This window comes from Hyla sarda, chromosome 7, assembly GCF_029499605.1.
Source record: "Hyla sarda isolate aHylSar1 chromosome 7, aHylSar1.hap1, whole genome shotgun sequence".
In the NCBI taxonomy this organism is placed as follows: Eukaryota; Metazoa; Chordata; class Amphibia; order Anura; family Hylidae; genus Hyla; species Hyla sarda.
In genome coordinates this window covers 27,648,968-27,668,158 of record NC_079195.1, presented here as the reverse complement: position 1 = coordinate 27,668,158, position 19,191 = coordinate 27,648,968, and the positions used below count along the sequence as shown (strand labels likewise).

Sequence of the window (19,191 nt, the reverse complement as noted above, 5' to 3'; positions counted from 1 at the left end):
GTGCATAGGAAAAGTTTACCAGTTGTCCAACCAATCAGATTGCTTATTTTATCTTTCAGAGGCTAAATAAGAAGCAATCTGATTGGCTCCTATGGGCAACTGCTACGCTCTTCCTCTACACAGGTTTTGATAAATCTCCACCAATAACCCTGAATATCCCTGAACAGCTGTCTACAGATTAGTATACTCTCCTTCTGGAGAGTTGTCTGGCTTGGCTTACATGTCCAGTCATGTTTTAAGGCTTCTTATAGGAGTCACTAGAAAGCTACCTTCAAAAGGTGGCAGCAGAGAGCTGCTTTGAATATCCTTCTTCCCAGAATTCCTAGTGGAGCATGAATGACCTATAAGCCTTTAAAGATCTACTCATCATACTATATAACTGAGTGTGCTTAGTATACATATACTCTACGAGCAACGAGGTACGGCCAGATGTGAGATTGTGTTTTGGTTCTCACCATTGTTTCTGTTTCTTCAGGTCACGGGTCTTGGTTCAGGATGTTATCTTTTATACTGTATAAATAAAATAGAAATAATTAAAAAAGTTTATGGGCCCTTATACATAATGTCAAAAGTTTGTGGACTGGAGCTGCACTGGATGAACGTGGCATTATGTCCTTGTTCACATAGACCTCAGCAAAGTCTAAGGCTGAAACTCATGTTTTTGGTACAGTTTGGCCGGTGGTTTCTCCCATGGATTTGCCCAGTATTTCCCAACCAGGGTTCCTTTAAAGGGGTACTCCGCCCCTAGACATGTTATAGGAGATAAGAAGTCTGATTGTTGGCGTCCCGCTGCTGGTACCCCCGCAATCTCTGTGCAGCACCCGGCATTCATTTAGAAGGCTGGGTGCAGGCGGTGGGGGTCGTGACGTCACTCCACATCCCCCTCAATGCAAGTCTATGGGGGGGGGGGGCATGGTGGTCCACTCCCATAGACTTGCATTGAGGGGACTTAACATGACAGCACGAGGGGTGTGGCCGTAACATCCCAACCACTGCCGCTGCTTCTAGCGTTCGTAACTGAAGTGATTCATTGTTTTTTTGTCTACATGCGCCAAATTTATCAACCCCCCCCTGTGATAGTGTGATAAATATGTTGCATATAAGCAAAAAAGTAAAGCAAATATAAATGACTTTAAAACTCAATTCCTAAAGACAAAAATGATCAATCTCCCTATTATATGTTGAGGGGAAATTTTTTCAATTTTTTTTTAAACATAATTTTTTTTATACCAGAATACCCCTTTAAATGAATATTAGGGATCGACCGATTATCAGTATGGCCGATATTATCGGCCGATAATCATAATTTTCGGCATTATCGATATAGGCAATTACCTTGCCGATAAGCCGATAATGCCCCGGCCCCCGCACCACCTGCACCGCGACCGCCGCAACGCGACCGCCTCCCCATAGTGCTGGGCGGTATACCGGTATGGATTTTTGTCCATACCGCTATACCGGTCGGGCCCCTCCCCCACCCTCCGAGTCAATAAAAAAAATGAAACTTACCCGTAATGGGGGTGGTCCGGGCCATCCATCCTTCCTGTAGTGTCCGGCGGCATTCCGGGTGGAGGGTGAACCGGTCCGGGCTGTGCTTCTCCGGGGGTCATCTTCTCCACTCTGGGCAGGCTCCGGCCTAGTACGCTGCATAGACGCCGCTACGCTGTGACGTCAGGTGCGTCGCTGCGCACGGGGGCGTCACTTCGCAGCGGCGTCTATGCAGCGTACTAGGCCGGAGCCTGCCCGGAGTGGAGAAGATGACCCCCGGAGAAGAAGGACAGCCCGGACCGGTTCACCCTCCACCCGGAATGCCGCCGGACACTACAGGAAGGATGGATGGCCCGGACCACCCTGACAGGTAGGGGGAGAGAAGCGAGTGGTGGAGGCGGCGGCCTATGGCACCGCAAAAGCCACTGCAGTGCATTGATTTAAAGAGCCCGCTTTAAATGAATGCTCTGCAGCGGTGTTGAGGGGGGATAAATAGCCGATAACTTATACCGGAATATTGGTATAAGTTATCGGCTATCGGCCCTAACCTCCACCGATTATCGGTATCGGCCCTAAAAAAACGATATCGGTCGATCCCTAATGAATATCCCTCGTGACGTCAATGCCCCACCCCCCCATGACATCACACTCCACCCCCTCAATGCAAGTCTATGGAAGGGGCGGGACATCCGCCGTCACAGCGTGACGTCGTGAGGGGCGGGGCTATGACATCACAAGCTCCTGACCCTGGCTCCAGCGTTCGGAACAGTTTGTTCCAAACGCTGAGCAGCGGAGTACCCCTTTAAGAATGTGGCTGGAACAGAAGTGGTCAAACCTTTACATTTTAGGAGCTTTTTTTTTTAATATTTGGCCACCAGAAGAGCAGCAGGGATGCATGTGGTGTGTACGATGATGCTATAAATCTCTTTCCAGACTTAAAGGGGTACTCCGGTGCTCTGGCGTTCGGAACATTTTGCCACGCTCCTCGTGAAGTCACGCCACGTCTCCTCTATTCATGTCTATGGGAGGGGGCGTTTCGGACGACACGCCCCCTCCCATAGACATGAATGTAGGGGGTGTGACATGACAGCTAGAGGGGCATGGCTATGATGTCACAACCACTGCCGAAGGAACCCGGCATTGGTTTTGAACGCTGAGTGCTGCGGGAGATCGCGGGTGGCCCCCAGTAGCGGGACCCCCACGATCAGACATCTTATCCCCTATCCTTTGGATAGGGGATAAGATGTCTAGCAGAAGAGGACCCCTTTAAGATTCTTGAATATTTTCTTTTAAACCAGACAATGAAATCAGACTTAATATTATATCAACTATGCGGTTATTTGGTCTGTGGTCACAAAAGCTCATATCACATCATGTGTCACAAACTATTCCTCAGGAATGAGAGATATACAAAATAACTGCGGTATCTCCCAAAGGCCAGACTGGCAGCCGGCCCACGCTCTACATCTTGGTTTTGTTGTTGTTGTTTTTCAAAGCAATTATTTTAATTTTATATTTATATATACATATTTTTTTATAACTTTACTTTTACAAGATTTGTGTCCTTTTTATCATCCCATCAAGTACTAGTCTATTACAAAAAAAAAGTTACATACAAGCAGTATTATAGTAGTTATATTCTTGTATATAGGAGCAGTATTATAGTAGTTATATTCTTGTATATAGGAGCAGTATTATAGTAGTTATATTCTTGTATATAGGAGCAGTATTATAGTAGATATATTCTTGTATATAGGAGCAGTATTATAGTAGTTATATTCCTGTATATAGGAGCAGTATTATAGTAGTTATATTATTGTATATAGGAGCAGTATTATAGTAGTTATATTCTTGTATATAGGAGCAGTATTATAGTAGTTATATTCTTGTATATAGGAGCAGTATTATAGTAGTTATATTCTTGTATATAGGAGCAGTATTATAGTAGTTATATTCTTGTATATAGGAGGCAGTATTATAGTAGTTATATTCTTGTATATAGGAGCAGTATTATAGTAGTTATATTCTTGTATATAGGAGCAGTATTATAGTAGTTATATTCTTGTATATAGGAGCAGTATTATAGTAGTTATATTCTTGTATATAGGAGCAGTATTATAGTAGTTATATTCTTGTATATAGGAGCAGTATTATAGTAGTTATATTCTTGTATATAGGAGCAGTATTATAGTAGTTATATTCTTGTATATAGGAGGCAGTATTATAGTAGTTATATTCTTGTATATAGGAGCAGTATTATAGTTGTTATATTCTTGTATATAGGAGCAGTATTATAGTCGTTATATTCTTGTATATAGGAGCAGTATTATAGTAGTTATATTCTTGTATATAGGAGCAGTATTATAGTAGTTATATTCTTGTATATAGGAGCAGTATTATAGTAGTTATATTCTTGTATATAGGAGCAGTATTATAGTAGTTATATTCTTGTATATAGGAGCAGTATTATAGTAGTTATATTCTTGTATATAGGAGCAGTATTATAGTAGTTATATTCTTGTACATAGGGGCAGTATTATAGTAGTTATATTCTTGTATATAGGAGGCAGTATTATAGTAGTTATATTCTTGTATATAGGAGCAGTATTATAGTAGTTATATTCTTGTATATAGGTGCAGTATTATAGTATAGTCTTGTACAGCGAGGACCTCACTTTCTCCTAAACTTACACAATTTTCGAATGTTTACCATTTGCATTGTATCTGCTGACATGTGATACAATGGTCACACAGAGCACCCCCTGGTGGTCAGATACAGATTAGCGGTATTCCTGTTCTTAGCTCTGTGGAATATCTGTTCTAGAAGGAATGTCTCAGAGCCGGCCTCCTTCCTCTAGAAATGTCACTTGTGATATGGGAAAACAAAGGAAAGAGATCCCTGGTGGGAAAGTATAGAAGAAAACAGAAGACTTAGCACTTAGATTGTGGCATTAAAGCAGAAAGAGAACCTTCAGCTGTTCATTTTGGAGTGGCGGGTAGAAGGACTGTGTGTCCTGAATATAAAAAAAATATTTAAATATTAAAGGGAATGAGTCTTCAGCTTCAGTCAGAACTAGCTGTAGTCCATAGATCTGTGTTTTCCAGACAGTGTGCCTCCAGCTGTTGCAAAACTACAACTCCCAGCATGCCTGGACAGCCTTTGGCTGTCCAGGCATGCTAGGAGTTGTAGTTTTGCAACAGCTGGAGGCACACTGTTTGGAAAACACGGCCATAAATTCCTATTTGCTGGCATTATGCAAGACACAGGCATAACTTGATCATGGGCCCCAAAATATATAACAAGTCCAACATGTGCCATTTAAAATACATAGGGGGAGATTTATCAAAACCTGTCCAGAGGAAAAGTTGCTGAGTTGCCCATAGCAACCAATCAGATCGCTTCTTTCATTTTGCAGAGGCCTTGTTAAAAATGAAAGCAGCAATCTGATTGGTTGCTATGGGCAACTCAGTAACTTTTACTCTGGACAGGTTTTGATATATCTCCCCAATTGGGCCTACCAGGTTCCTGGGTGTGACTATTACTTTTAGAGTTACACCCCTACAGGGCCGGCTCTGCCTATAGGCAAAATAGGAAGCCGCCTAGAGCGCCCTCTTGATGAAGGGGCGCAGCACTGCCTGCCGCAAAAAAGTTAGCCAGCCAATAGCATGGGGAGGAGGTTTGTTACAGAAAGTATTGGGACACCATCCCGTTCAACCTACAGGAGCTTTTTAGGACATCCAAGTCTAAATCCATAGACATTAATATGGAGTTGTTAACCCCTTCGCAGGTATACCAGTTTCCACTCTTCAGGAGAGACTTTCTATGAAATTTTGGAGGCGACTGTGGGTCATTTTGACCATTCATCGAAAATAGCCTTTGTGAGGTCAGACGCTGATGTTGCAGGCCCGCGATCTCCATTCTAGTTCATCCCAAAGGTGTTGGGGGGGTTGAGGCCTGGCTCATGGTTCTTCCACCCCAGGCTCCCCCTCCATGTCATTATGGACCTTGCTGTGGACACTAGGGTTGCCACTAGGGTTTAACACCTCTGCCGGTATTTTTTTAGGGAAAAGCCTCCGGCCACTGTGGACAGAATCAAGTGATGCACCCTTAGCTCCGCTGCCCTGGCCCTGCAAAAGAGTATGGCACGAAATGGTTAAATGGTTATGGCACAGGGGGATCGGTGGGAGGGGGGATAAATCAATTGGAATGGTTATGATATGGGGTTCAGAGGGGGGATCAATTGAAATAAGTAAAAGAGTATGGCACGGGGGGAATCAACTGGAATGATTATGGCACGGGGGGATCGGGGGGGGGATTAATGTGATGTCGCACATATATCATTAAAGGGGTACTCCGGTGAAAAACTTTTTTTTTTTCAATCAACTGGTTAGTTAAACAGATTGGTAAATTAATTCTATAAAAAAATATTTGTCCTTCCAGTACTTATTAGCAGCTGTATGTTACAGGGGCAATTCTTTTCTTTTTTTAATTTCTTTTTTGTCTTGTCCACAGTGCTTTCTGCTAACACCTTTGTCCGGAATGTCAGAATGTCAGGAACTGTCCAGAGCAGCATAGGTTTGCTATGGGGATTTTCTCCTGCTCTGGAAAGTTCCTGATACGGGCATCAGGTGTCAGCAGAGAGCACAGTGGACAAGACAAAAAAGAAATTCAAAAATAATAGAATTTCCTCTATAGCATACAGCTGCTAATAAGTACTGGAAGGGTAAAGATTTTTTAATAGAAGCCATTTACAAATCTGTTTAACTTTCTGGTACCAGTTGATTTAAAAAAAAATTTCCCCCGGAGTACCCCTTTAATTATGCAGATAAGAATGGCAGGTATTTTTGGGCAAGAAAGGTGGCAACCCTAGTGGGCACTAGGGCGCAATAAAGCCGGAACAGAAAAGGGCCGAGCCCAAACTGTTTCCTTTACTGTAGTAAGCAACAATTGTCCACAATGTCTTGGTGCTGAAGAATTAAAGGGAAACGGTCATCAGTGTCACCTGCAGTAACCTGTTGGTACAGGTGTGTAGTACGGGTAACACTGATGATAACAATACTTATCTACCCCTGGATCCGTGGTCCTGTTTGCCTATTATTCTCCTCATTCTGGCGACATGCTTGGTGCTGGGGAGTAGCTCCAGGAGCATGCTGAAGTCACTCCGTGCGGCTGCAAGCAGGCTTGGGGAAGCAGCAGCGGTGACGTCAGCATGGTCCTGGAGCTCTGTCTGTGCACCAAGCCTGCTGCCCGAACGAGGAAGATCATGGGTGAATGGGTCGACGGATAGAGAATAGGTAAGTATTGTTATCATAAGTGTCATCCGCGCTACACACCTGTACCAACAGGTTAGTGCCGGTGAAACTGATGACAGATTTCCTTTAAGATTTCCTTTAACTGGCCCCCTAAAAAACATCCCAATAGAAATATCCATCCTTCACCAAACTCTACAGCTGGCACAACGCGGTCAGGCAGGTTACATTCTCCTGGCATTCACTAAACCCAGACTGGTCCATGAGAAGGGGATCCGTCCCTTCACAGAACACGTTTCCTCTGCTCCAGAGTCCAGTGGCGGTGGCCAGGGGCGTACTGTCCGGCCGGTCTGATCGGACATCGTCCGAGGGCCCAGCTGGGTTAAGGGCCCGCCGCCGCTACTGAGGATCTGGGACACTCGTCCCAGATCCCCAGCAAACAGCGGTGCCTTCTCCTGTATGCGCGATACACGTACATACAGGAGAAGGCATCCCCTCTGTCTGAGCCGCATCTGCAGCTACACAGAGGAGACGTGACCTCCGCCCCCACGCAGCACGCAGTACAGGTCTCGGTGACGTCACTCATCGGCGCCTGCACTGTGGAGGAGAGAAGACGTGGGCCCTGCTGCTGCGTTTTAGTTGGCAAACTCTGGACAGCCTTGTGATCACAAAGTCGTTACCCTTAACTACCCTCAACCACTCATTCCAACTTGTATTTAGTCCTCTCAGGCCAATAAGTAGGCCCCATAGGCTGTCATCATCCACAATCCCACACAGATGAAGGACTTACACAGTCTACACAGTGTCTTTCAGAGGAATTCAGGACCAGCTACACCTCCTCCTATTAGTTTGTGACATTAAGTTGGCCTTTCTGCACCCCTGTGACGCCTCCTAAACATATGGCTTCTGATGAGCTCTGAGGGGACCTCCATATAGCTATGGTGGACCAGGTCTTCTCTCCTTCACAGACTATAGCAGGTTCTCTTCATACAGCTGCACCGCACACACTTCCCTTTTGGTGTTAAAATACCGAACCATATAACCTCCCGCTTGCCCCTTCCCACTAGGGTTGCCATCTTTCTTGCAAAAAAATACCGGCCATCTTAATTTGCATAATTAATTATATTTGCGTGACATCACAGGATACACATTTGCGGGGGAAATTTTGTCCTATTCTGACCCATATAATTGTTTTGTGATTTCTCCTGCTCCGATCTGTTGTTTTTAACAGTACCATTTTTGTTTGGATGTGACTTTTTTTTAAATTTAATTTATTTATTTTTTAGCAAATACGGGAGTTGCAGTTAGTTACTAACTACAGCATGCCCAGATACAGCCTGTAGGTCAGCAACTGCCCCAAACGAAAACTACAACTCCCAGCATGTTGGACTATATAGTGGTATATAGTATAGGTCAGTGTTTCCCAACCAGAGCATCTCCAGCTGTTGCAAAACTACAACTCCCAGCAATTTTGGACTATATAGAAGTATATACCGTAAATATACCAATGACACAATATATCTCCTAAGTATTAGATGGGAGCCTATATACAACTCCCTAAAGTGCTCCTATGACAATAGTAGTGGCCCATACAGCATTAAACCACTAAACCTATACAAAAGACTGTGGCAGACACAGAAATAATGCAAACATGACAAGTTTTATTGATTAAAACCACACATATAAAACAGGAATGGCGTCTAACAAAAAGAAGATATCTCCTGAGCCGCAATGTTAACACAAATATATACAATCATTAGACAGACCCACTAGTGTGGGTTGATAGAATGTCTATGGCAACATAGTGCACATAAGGTGCGGAATCAATAATAAGGTGTTTAAATCACATTTACAGAAGGCAAATAAGTGCAGATAGTAGCATAGCAGTGAAGCAGCATATAGGTACCCACTTGTATAGTGTAAAGCGCAGCTGGGAGACGTCCACCCCTACGACCGTTTCAGACCTGCGTCCTTCTTCCGAGAGTGAGAAGGACACAGGTCTGAAACGGTCCTATGATGAGGTCATGATAGGAGGTTATAAAAACCCCTGTAGTGGCGTTTTTTGTTCATAGCCCTACAACCTCTTGACAAAGCCGCGTCCAACGGCGAAACATGTCGAGGGGGGCTGTAAACTGATTTTAAATCTTGTGGCGTCCTTCCCCATCTGTATGTCACACTGCAGGTGCATACAGAATTATAATTAATTGCGGTACAGCAGTACTCATTTAACATCAGTATACATGGGAAGAGAGACACTCTGAATTTTTAATCTTTCATTTTGTGTGGATTACTATAAATTAATAAAGTTACATGTTTTAATATATGGGAAATTAGGGAATTAGTGGATCACTGCGGTGATCTTGTAGTGAATTACCTATATGCTGCTTTACTGCTATGCTACTATCTGCACTTTTTTGCCTTTTGTAAATGTGATTTAAAGGGGTACTCCGGTGGAAAACTTTTTTTTTTTTTATCAACTGGTGCCAGAAAGTTAAACAGATTTGTAAATTACTTCTATTAAAAAATTTTTAATCCTTCCAGTACTTATTAGCTGCGGAATACTACAGAGGAAATGATTTTCTTTTTGGAACACAGAGCTCTCTGCTGACATCATGACCACAGTGCTCTCTGCTGACATCACGAGCACAGTGCTCTCTGCTGACACCTCTGTCCATTTTAAGAACTGCCCAGATTAGGACAAAATCCTCATAGAAAACATATGCTGCTCTGGACAGTTCCTAAAATGGACAGAGATGTCAGCAGAGAGCATTGTGCTCGTGATGTCAGCAGAGAGCACTGTGTTCCAAAAAGAAAAGAAAATTTCCACTGTAGTATTCAGCAGCTAATAAGTACTGGAATGATTAAGATTTTTTTGATAGAAGTAATTTACAAATCCTTTTAACTTTCTGCCACCAGTTGATTTAATTAAAAAAGTTTTCCACTGGAGTACCCCTTTAAGTACTTTATTATTGATTCCGCACCTTATGTGCACTTTGTTGCCATAGACATTCTATCAACCCACACTAGTGGGTCTGTCTAATGATTGTATATATTTGTGTTAACATTGCGGCTCAGGAGATATCCTCTTTTTGTCAGACGCCATTCCTGTTTTATATTAGACTTGTGCACAAATTTTTTTTTCGTTTCGCTTCGTTTTTTCGTTTTGGATAAAATTTTCGGTTCGGTAATATTTTTGGTTTTATTTTTCGGATACATTCGGTATTCGGGTGTTCGGTTTGATTTTTCGGATACATTCGGTATTCGGGTTTTTCTTTTCTTTCGGATACATTTGATATTCGGGTACATTCGGGTAAATCTTTTTATTCTTTTTTGGACTTTAGCGATCCTAAAAAAAATTATGGAGATACCTTTTTTATAAAAATTTCGTAGGGTACCATAAAAAAAATCATAATAGAAAAGATACAGTAGTGATGGAAAAAATTGTATCTAACGAAATGTATCTTTTTTATTATGAAATGTTTATTAATTTTTAAACAGGGATCAATTTATGTGAGCGGGTAAAGCACTAAAAATGTAGCCGACAATAATAAAAATGTAGTGTGTGCGTGTTTTAAATTTTTTTATTTTTTTTTTAGGTAGTACTACTACTCCCAGCATGGAACACACTGTTTCTTGATGGGAGTAGTAGTTACCTGTACTAATTGACAGATCGCCGGGGTCCCTTGCGATCCTCTTGTATAATGTACAGATGCGGCGGCCGCTCTTCTATGGTCCCCTGCACTCACGTATATATACACATATCCCGCAGAGCTGTGATTGGTCAGATGGTTCCAGCCAATCACAGCTCTCTGTGAGAAATAGGAATATGTGTATATATACGGCCGTGCAGGGGACCATAGGAGAGCGGCTGCCGCATCCATACATTATACAGGAGCATCACAGCGGCTGTCAGGAGTGATATCTGCTGTGATCTTTCCTTTACTACAAGTACTACTACTCCCAACATGGAATACACTCTGCTCCATGCTGGGATCTGTAGTACATAATAGACATATCGCAGCGAGTGTAACTTCTGACACATGATGTGATCTGTCTATAAATGCAGGTACTACAGCTCCCAGCATGGAGTATGGAGTAAATTGATCCCTGTTTAAATATTAATAAACATTTCATAATAAAAAAAAGATACATTTCGTTAGATACAATTTTTTCCATCACCACTGTATCTTTTTTTATTATTTTATTTTTATTAGTTTGTGTACGGATAACGAATGCATTCGTTATTTTGCTATTCATATTACCGTGGCTATTCGGGAATGTTCAAAATATGTTTTCGTGCATTCGGATCGGTCCGAATGGCCGAAAACGGTAAAATTCGGTAAATTAGACATTCGTGCCGAAACGAATTGCACATGTCTATTTTACATATATGTGTGGTTTTAATGAATAAAATCTGTCATGTTTGCATTATTTCTGTGTCTGCCACAGTCTTTTGTATATATTTATATAGTAGTATATAAAGTATAGGTCAGTGTTAGAGATGAGCGAACTAACAGTAAATTTGATTCGTCACGAACTTCTCGGCTCGGCAGTTAATGACTTATCCTGCGTAAAGTAGTTCAGCTTTCAGGTGCTCCCGTGGGCTGGAAAAGGTGGATACAGTCCTAGGAAAGAGTCTCCTAGGACTGTATCCACCTTTTCCAGCCCACGGGAGCACCTGAAAGCTGAACTAATTTATGCAGGAAAAGTCATCAACCGCCGAGCCGAGAAGTTCATGACGAATCGAATTTACTGTAAGTTCGCTCATCTCTAGTCAGTGTTTCCCAACCAGAGCATCTCCAGCTGTTGCAAAACTACAACTCCCAGCATGCCCGGACAGCCGTTGGCTGTCCGGGCATGCTAGGAGTTGTAGTTTTGAAACAGCTGGAGGCACCCCTGGTTGGGAAACACTGATCTATACTATATATATACACTACTATATAGTCCAACATACTGGGAGTTGTAGTTTTGCAACAGCTGTAGGCGCTCTGGTTGGGAAACACTGGTATAGCATATAGTGCAACAATTCACAAGTTGGATAAATACCGGCTATTGCATGTAATATAAAAATACCGGAATTAATATAAAAATACCGGGTAGGTGGCAACCCTACTTCCTACCAGTGTTGCAACGCAAAAATTCAGCACCACAAAGCTTACACGTACGTCAGCGCCAGACTGTTCCTGCGCCTATGCTGACACTGACACCTCCGCCTACAAGCTGGCAGCCAGGAAAATTACCATCCCAGCAGCCCAGTCACTCTGCCAGGATATGTCAGTGCCGCAACCTACCTCAATCCAAAATCCCACTCTATTCAGTACACAAGGTGCTCAGGCAGGGTATGGGACGCACAGTACACACAGTACACACACATTTATATAATGGATTGTCCATTACAGTCTTTTACGTAAGGGAAGGAATGCTGTTTGCTCCCTCTTACACGTTGGTGCGCCCTCCTTCATTTACATTTTATCTCCATATCTTTTATAATTATGCATCTCATATCCCACCTGCTGCTAATTCTTATAATTGCAGCGGCTGCGGACCCCCCATCCCCCTCCTCATTTATCTAATCTATTCCCATCTACTGCTGATCACAAACTATGGAAAAAGGAGGCGCGCGCCCTTAGTCATGTGACACTCACTGCTCCTGCCTTAGGCAACAGCTCCCCCTGCTGGTCATTAGCAGCATCAGCAGGCCACACATTAGACATTCCTCAGAGATTAGCTAATATAATGGCTTCTCTGCCTTTTGGCTAAGATGAAGTGTAGTATCTGTTCTTATCAGGTAATCCACTGGTAGGAATGGATGGCTGCATGGAGGAGCAGGGGTACCAGGGCGTTCCGGAGCTGGTGCCACAGGACCAGCTCAATGGCTGCTCTGATGTGCTCCGTTTCCTCCAGGTGTCGCCATGAGGTTGGGGGGTGTAGAGCTGAGGTACATTTGTGCCACGGGGAATGGTGACCCTGAGGTGCCTAAACTCATTGGATGGATTCTTCACTGAGTGGAAGCACTGCACCATAAACTCTTCACCTTTGGCACTCACCCTTGGTATCCCGGACTTCTGGCTAGGAACAGGGAAATTTTCATAGATCCGTCCGGATGACCGGGCAGTATATATCTGCACTCATCCACTTATTTATTATTTTTGTATGTCACTGTGCCACTTTGCGTGTTTGTACTTGTCAGAATGTGGTAGCCCTTCTGGGAGTCCCTCCTGGCGGTCTAGGGGAGGTGTGTGTGGCCATTTGGTTCCTCACCACCCTGCAACCCCTGGGCATTTTGGCTTCGGTCAAGATGCCATCAGTATACGGCTCCTTGGCTGATACCTTGGTTAACGCCTAGGTTGAAGCTAGTGCATTTGTGGCCCCTTAGTAGCTTTGGCGAAAAGGGGCATCGAACCTGGATCCTTGCAGGCGCCTTTTGGCCAGGACTATATAGTAGTTGTTTTATTACTATTGTTTTATTACCTATTACTCCAGACCAGACCCTATACTTCAGACCACAGACCTGACTGCAATTTTCAGACCCAAGACCAGACCTCATAATTCAGACCCCAGGCCAGACCCTATAATTCAGACCCTATAATTCAGACCCTATAATTCAGACCTAAGACCAAATCCCAATACTTAATCCCCAGACCCTAAAACTCAGCCCCTTAAACTTACCAGGAGGTTAAAGGGGTATTCCAGGCAAAAACTTTTTTATATATATCAACTGGCTCCAGAAAGTTAAACAGATTTGTAAATTACTTCTATTAACATTTTTTAATCCTTTCAGTACTTAAGAGCTTCTGAAGTTAAGGTGGTTCTTTTCTGATGACACCTGTCTCGGGAAATGCCCAGTTTAGAAGCAAATCCCCATTGCAAACCTCTTCTAAACTGGGCGTTTCCTGAGACAGGTGTCATCAGAGAGCACTTAGACAGAAAAGAACAACCTTAACTTCAGAAGCTCATAAGCCCTTCTCCAACAGGAGAGAGGCCCCCCAACAAACACACCCTTAAAGGGGTATTCCAGGCAAAAACTTTTTTATATATATCAACTGGCTCCAGAAAGTTAAACAGATTTGTAAATTACTTCTATTAAAAAATCTAAATCCTTTCAGAACTTATGAGCTTCTGAAGTTAAGGTTGTTCTTTTCTGTCTAAGTGCTCTCTGATGACACCTGTCTCAGGAAACGCCCAGTTTAGAAGAGGTTTGCTATGGGGATTTGCTTCTAAACTGGGAATTTCCCGAGACAGGTGTCATCACAAAAGAACCACCTTAACTTCAGAAGCTCTTAAGTACTGAAAGGATTAAAAAATGTTAATAGAAGTAATTTACAAGTCTGTTTAACTTTCTGGAGCCAGTTGATATATATAAAAAAGTTTTTGCCTGGAATACCCCTTTAAGGGTGTGTTTGTTGGGGGGCCTCTCTCCTGTTGGAGAAGGGCTTAGCGATAGACCGCATCCTTTGTGCACGTTTTTTTAGTGTGACACGTTTGCACTTTTTATTACACTTTTGGGTGATAGAGAGCACTTGCCCCGGCTCTTAAAATTTTTTTTAAAAAATTGTGCTAATATTATGGAATAAAAACATGATGATAATATAATTTATATTAAAGAGAGAGAGTTATAATTTGGCTGCTGAACATACCATTGGCATCATTACCAACATGTAAAATTCACTTTGGCTTTGTCGGGGCAGCCTTTTATTGGGGTGCGGTTAGTTATTGGGGGTGTCTTTTTTTAGCGTGACTCTCCATCCAGTGGGGCTGTCTCCAGAATATACATAATTTCCCCGAATTTTATCCTCACTAAGGACCTTGCAGTGAAGATGGAGAGGACTGCCCGAACAGTTATCCTAGTTCACTGTTAGTTCTTATAAAGCCTGAATAACCCATTTTATGTGAACCAGGGAATTGCACTGCAAAAGTCATATCAGATGCAATTCTCTGTTAGAACTATTTTTTATTTATTTATTTTTAAGTTTGAATAACCTACTAAATCTGGTCCCCCGAAATTTTTCTAATCCCAGACCAAATTCCAATATTTAGAACCCAAACTGCATTTAGTAATTCAGACCCCAAACCATGCCCTGTAAAGGTTACTCAGGGATCCCAACATTATTCCAGACCCCAATTTTCATACCTCAGACCATAACCTATAATTCAGACTCCAGACCTGACCGCTATATTCAGACCTCAGACCAGACCCTATATTTCAGAACCCAGACTGCAATATTCAGACTCTAGACCCTATACTTCAGACCAAAGACCTGACCGCAATATACAGATCTCAGACAAAACCCTATAATTCAGACCCCAGAACTGACTGCAATATTCAGACCCCCAATCAGAATCTATAATTCAAACCCCAAACAAGGCCCTATAATTCAGATCCCAGACTGCAATATTCAGACTCCAGACCAGACCCTGTACTTGAGACCCCAGACCTGACTGCAATTTTCAGACCCCAGACCAGACTCTATCATTCAGACACCAGACCAGACCCTAAAATTCAGACCTAAGACCAAATTCCATTACTTAGTCCCCAGACCCTAAAACTCAGCCCCTTAAATCTAAAATTCAAATACCAGTAAAAAAAATAAAAAGAAATTGAAACTGTTTCAAGAATCTTTTAGGGGCTAATGGGTTTTCGTTGATTCACATGAGTGCGGAGCTTAAAGCAGCGTCAGTGCTAACAATCATAAGTTTCTTTTTTTTTTCCCCTTCCGCCGCACCTAGATATAGAATTGGCAGCCTTCTTCCCTCTCCTACCTTCGGTGCTCTGGCAGTGGTCACTTGTGCCTCCGCTACTCAGACAAACAGCTCCTCTCTTACATGCCGCTCTCTCCTATAAGACATCTCATGCACAGACCCCGCCTTCCCTAATCAACTGACATCTCTTCTCCATAGGATAGGATGTCTGATCGTGGGGGTCCCACCTCTGAGGAGTATAACTACTATAATACTGTTCCTATGTACAAGAATATAACTACTATAATACTGCTCCTATATACAAGAATATAACTACTATAATACTGCTCCTATATACAAAAATATAACTACTATAATACTATTCCTATATACAAGAATATAACTACTATAATACTGCCTCCTATATACAAGAATTTAACTACTATAATACTGCTCCTATATACAAGAATATAACTACTATAATACTGCTCTTATATGCAAGAATATAAATACTATAATACTGCCTCCTATATACAAGAATATAACTACTATAATACTGTTCCTATATACAAGAATATAACTACTATAATACTGCCTCCTATATACAAGAATATAACTACTATAATACTGCCCCTATATACAAGAATATAAATACTATAATACTGCCCCTATATACAAGAATATAACTACTATAATACTGCTCCTATATACAAGAATATAACTACTATAATACTGCCCCTATATACAAGAATATAACTACTATAATACTGCTCCTATGTACAAGAATATAACTACTATAATACTGCTCCGATATACAAGAATATAACTACTATAATACTGCCTCCTATATACAAGAATATAACTACTATAATACTGCTCCTATATACAAGAATATAACTACTATATTACTGCCTCCTATATACATGAATATAACTACTATAATACTGCTCCTATATACATGAATATAAATACTATAATACTGCTCCTATATACAAGAATATAACTACTATAATACTGCTCTTAAAAACAAGAACATAACTACTATAATACTGCTCCTATGTACAAGAATATAACTACTATAATGAGAATTCGGGTAGAAGAGCTGTCATGGTGCACATCTACAATCTTGTATAATGATCTGATTGCTTCTCAGCATAATATCAAAAACTAACAGGTTGTTAGTATACATTTTGATCAAAAAGTACAAGCCCACTCGCCACGTCAAGGCCACCTATCCAGAGTGGGTCCCTAACGTCCCTAGCATAAAATGGCGCAGCACCGGGCGGCGACCACCACCGCCGCAACGCCAATGCCCACATGGGGGGAAACGACCCACTGGCAGAGCAGCCCCAATGCCACTCAAACCAGTCTGTGAGCCGCACCCCCCCCCCCCCGCAGACAAGGCGCCACGGCAGCAACGGACACCGCACAGCACCACACCAGTGTGAACAGGGATGTAAAAGCTCACTTACCATACTCTCCCAGTCAGACTGGGAGGCAGCTAGGAAAGAAATGGCCCATGTGCAGCTAACTACTGCTTATATAGGGTTGGGCTGAGGGGGTGGGGAAGAGTGCAGCACATGTTTTTCTTTGTTTTAACATGTGCTGCACTCTTCCCCACCCCCTCAGCCCAACCCTATATAAGCAGTAGTTAGCTGCACATGGGCCATTTCTTTCCTAGCTGCCTCCCAGTCTGACTGGGAGTGTATGGTAAGTGAGCTATTACATCCCTGTTCACACTGGTGTGGTGCTGTGCGGTGTCCGTTGCTGCCGTGGCGCCGTGTCTGCGGGGGGGTGCGGCTCATAGACTGGTTTGAGTGGCATTGGGGCTGCTCTGCCGGTGGGTCGTTCCCCCCTGTGGGCATTGGCGTCGCGGCGGTGGTGGTCGCCGCCCGGTGCTGCGCCATTTTATGCTAGGGACGTTAGGGACCCACTCTGGATAGGTGGCCTTGACGTGGCGAGTGGGCTTGTACTTTTTGATCAAAAATGTATACTAACAACCTGTTAGTTTTTGATATTGTGCTGAGAAGCAATCAGATCATTATACAAGATTGTAGATGTGCACCATGTCTGCTTTTCTACCCGTATTCATAACTACTATAATACTGCCACCTATGTACAAGAATATAACTACTATAATACCGCCCCTATATACAAGAATATAACTACTATAATACTGCTCCTATATACAAGAATATAACTACTATAATACTGCTCCTATATACAAGAATATAACTACTATAATAATGCCCCTATGTACAAGAATATAACTACTATAATAATGCCCCTATGTACAAGAATATAACTACTATAATACTGCTCCTATATACAAGAATATAACTACTATAATACTGCCTCCTATATACAAGAATATAACTACTATAATACTGCTCCTATATACAAGAATATAACTACTATAATACTGCTCCTATATACAAGAATATAATTACTATAATACTGCTCCTATATACAAGAATATAACTACTATAATACTGCTCCTATGTACAAGAATATAACTGCTAGAATAAAAGAAAATACAGAATTATAATAAAAGTATAGTATAATAACATGCATGAACACGTATAATAGTATTAAATACTTGTCCCTGGACATGGTCTACAGATCACAGTCTGAACACAGCTCCATCAGGCGAACAATGAATGAATAAATAAAGTAAACACAATGGAACTGAAGCATGATGGGAGAATGACTTGGCCACCTGTCCTGAATATAATATATGGAAGCACATTGTATGTGGGGAGTTGGGCCACGTTGAAGAGTGGAAGATGGAAGACAGAGGATGGGTGAGGAATACCGGGATGTCTGTGAAGATTAGGATGCTGCAGAGTACAGACTATCCCAGCCTCATGGTGTTCCTTCTGGGTTTCTTCTTATTATGTCCTTTTGTTCATGGACAAGACAACATTAAACCAGCCATGTAAGTCGGAGTCTGCAGGAGCGATGGGGGTCACAAGAGAACAAATCTATCTTAGGAATAGCGAGGAAAACTTCTAAGAATATTACAGAAAATGATCATTACTACTTTAGTGATTCCATTGTCCATAGATTTATTCCAGTGAAGTATTAATATATATTCACTTCTCTATTGTAGAAACTATATGCTACTAATCCCAGCTGAGCTGCACTATCCATCTACAGAGAGAGCCTGCCTGCTGCTGGACATTCGGAAAGGATTCTTCACTGTGACTGCAACCTTATAAGTTCAAGAGCAGAACATCACATTGTTCAAAGGACGACCTAAGACAGGATTTTACTGCTGTGACTTTAAGGTGAGAGTTATTGTATACATACATTACATTACTTATCCTGAGTTATATCCTGTATTATAATTCCAGAGCTGCACTCACTATTCTGCTGGTGGGGTCACTGTGTACATACATTACATTACTTATCCTGAGTTATATCCTGTATTATAATTCCAGAGCTGCACTCACTATTCTGCTGGTGGGGTCACTGTGTACATACATTACATTACTTATCCTGTACTGATCCTGAGTTATATCCTGTATTATACTCCAGAGCTGTACTCACTATTCTGCTGGTGATGTCACTGTGTACATACATTACATTACTTATCCTGTACTAATCCTGAGTTATATCCTGTAGATCTTTTACTAAAAAATATAAAACATTACAAAAAGAATAAACATCACCATAACAATAATACAAACAACATACACCTGTATAATATATACAAAAATGAGTCCATATTAGTCCAAAAATGTCCAACCAAGTATCTTCTGGTCCAGCCTC

The 19,191-nt window shown here is 42.0% G+C and overlaps 1 protein-coding gene and 1 pseudogene across 10 annotated transcripts in view; both read left to right on the top strand.

Moving 5' to 3' along the window:
- Positions 1-228: 228 nt before the first annotated feature.
- Positions 229-19,191, top strand: part of LOC130282073 (alpha-2-macroglobulin-like protein 1) — a 137,209-nt gene continuing 118,246 nt past the window's right edge. For 8 of the 10 annotated variants that reach the window (XR_008846234.1, XR_008846236.1, XR_008846235.1 and 5 more), the window contains exons 1-2: positions 4,954-5,276; positions 18,530-18,707. The gene's annotated coding sequence lies outside the window, so the exon portion shown is untranslated. Of the gene's footprint in view, positions 420-4,321; positions 4,391-4,953; positions 5,277-18,529; positions 18,708-19,191 lie in introns of those variants that run through there. The other 2 variants (XM_056529944.1, XM_056529945.1) reach the window with 2 other exon arrangements.
- LOC130283577 (U2 spliceosomal RNA) lies at positions 12,475-12,608 on the top strand (annotated as a pseudogene).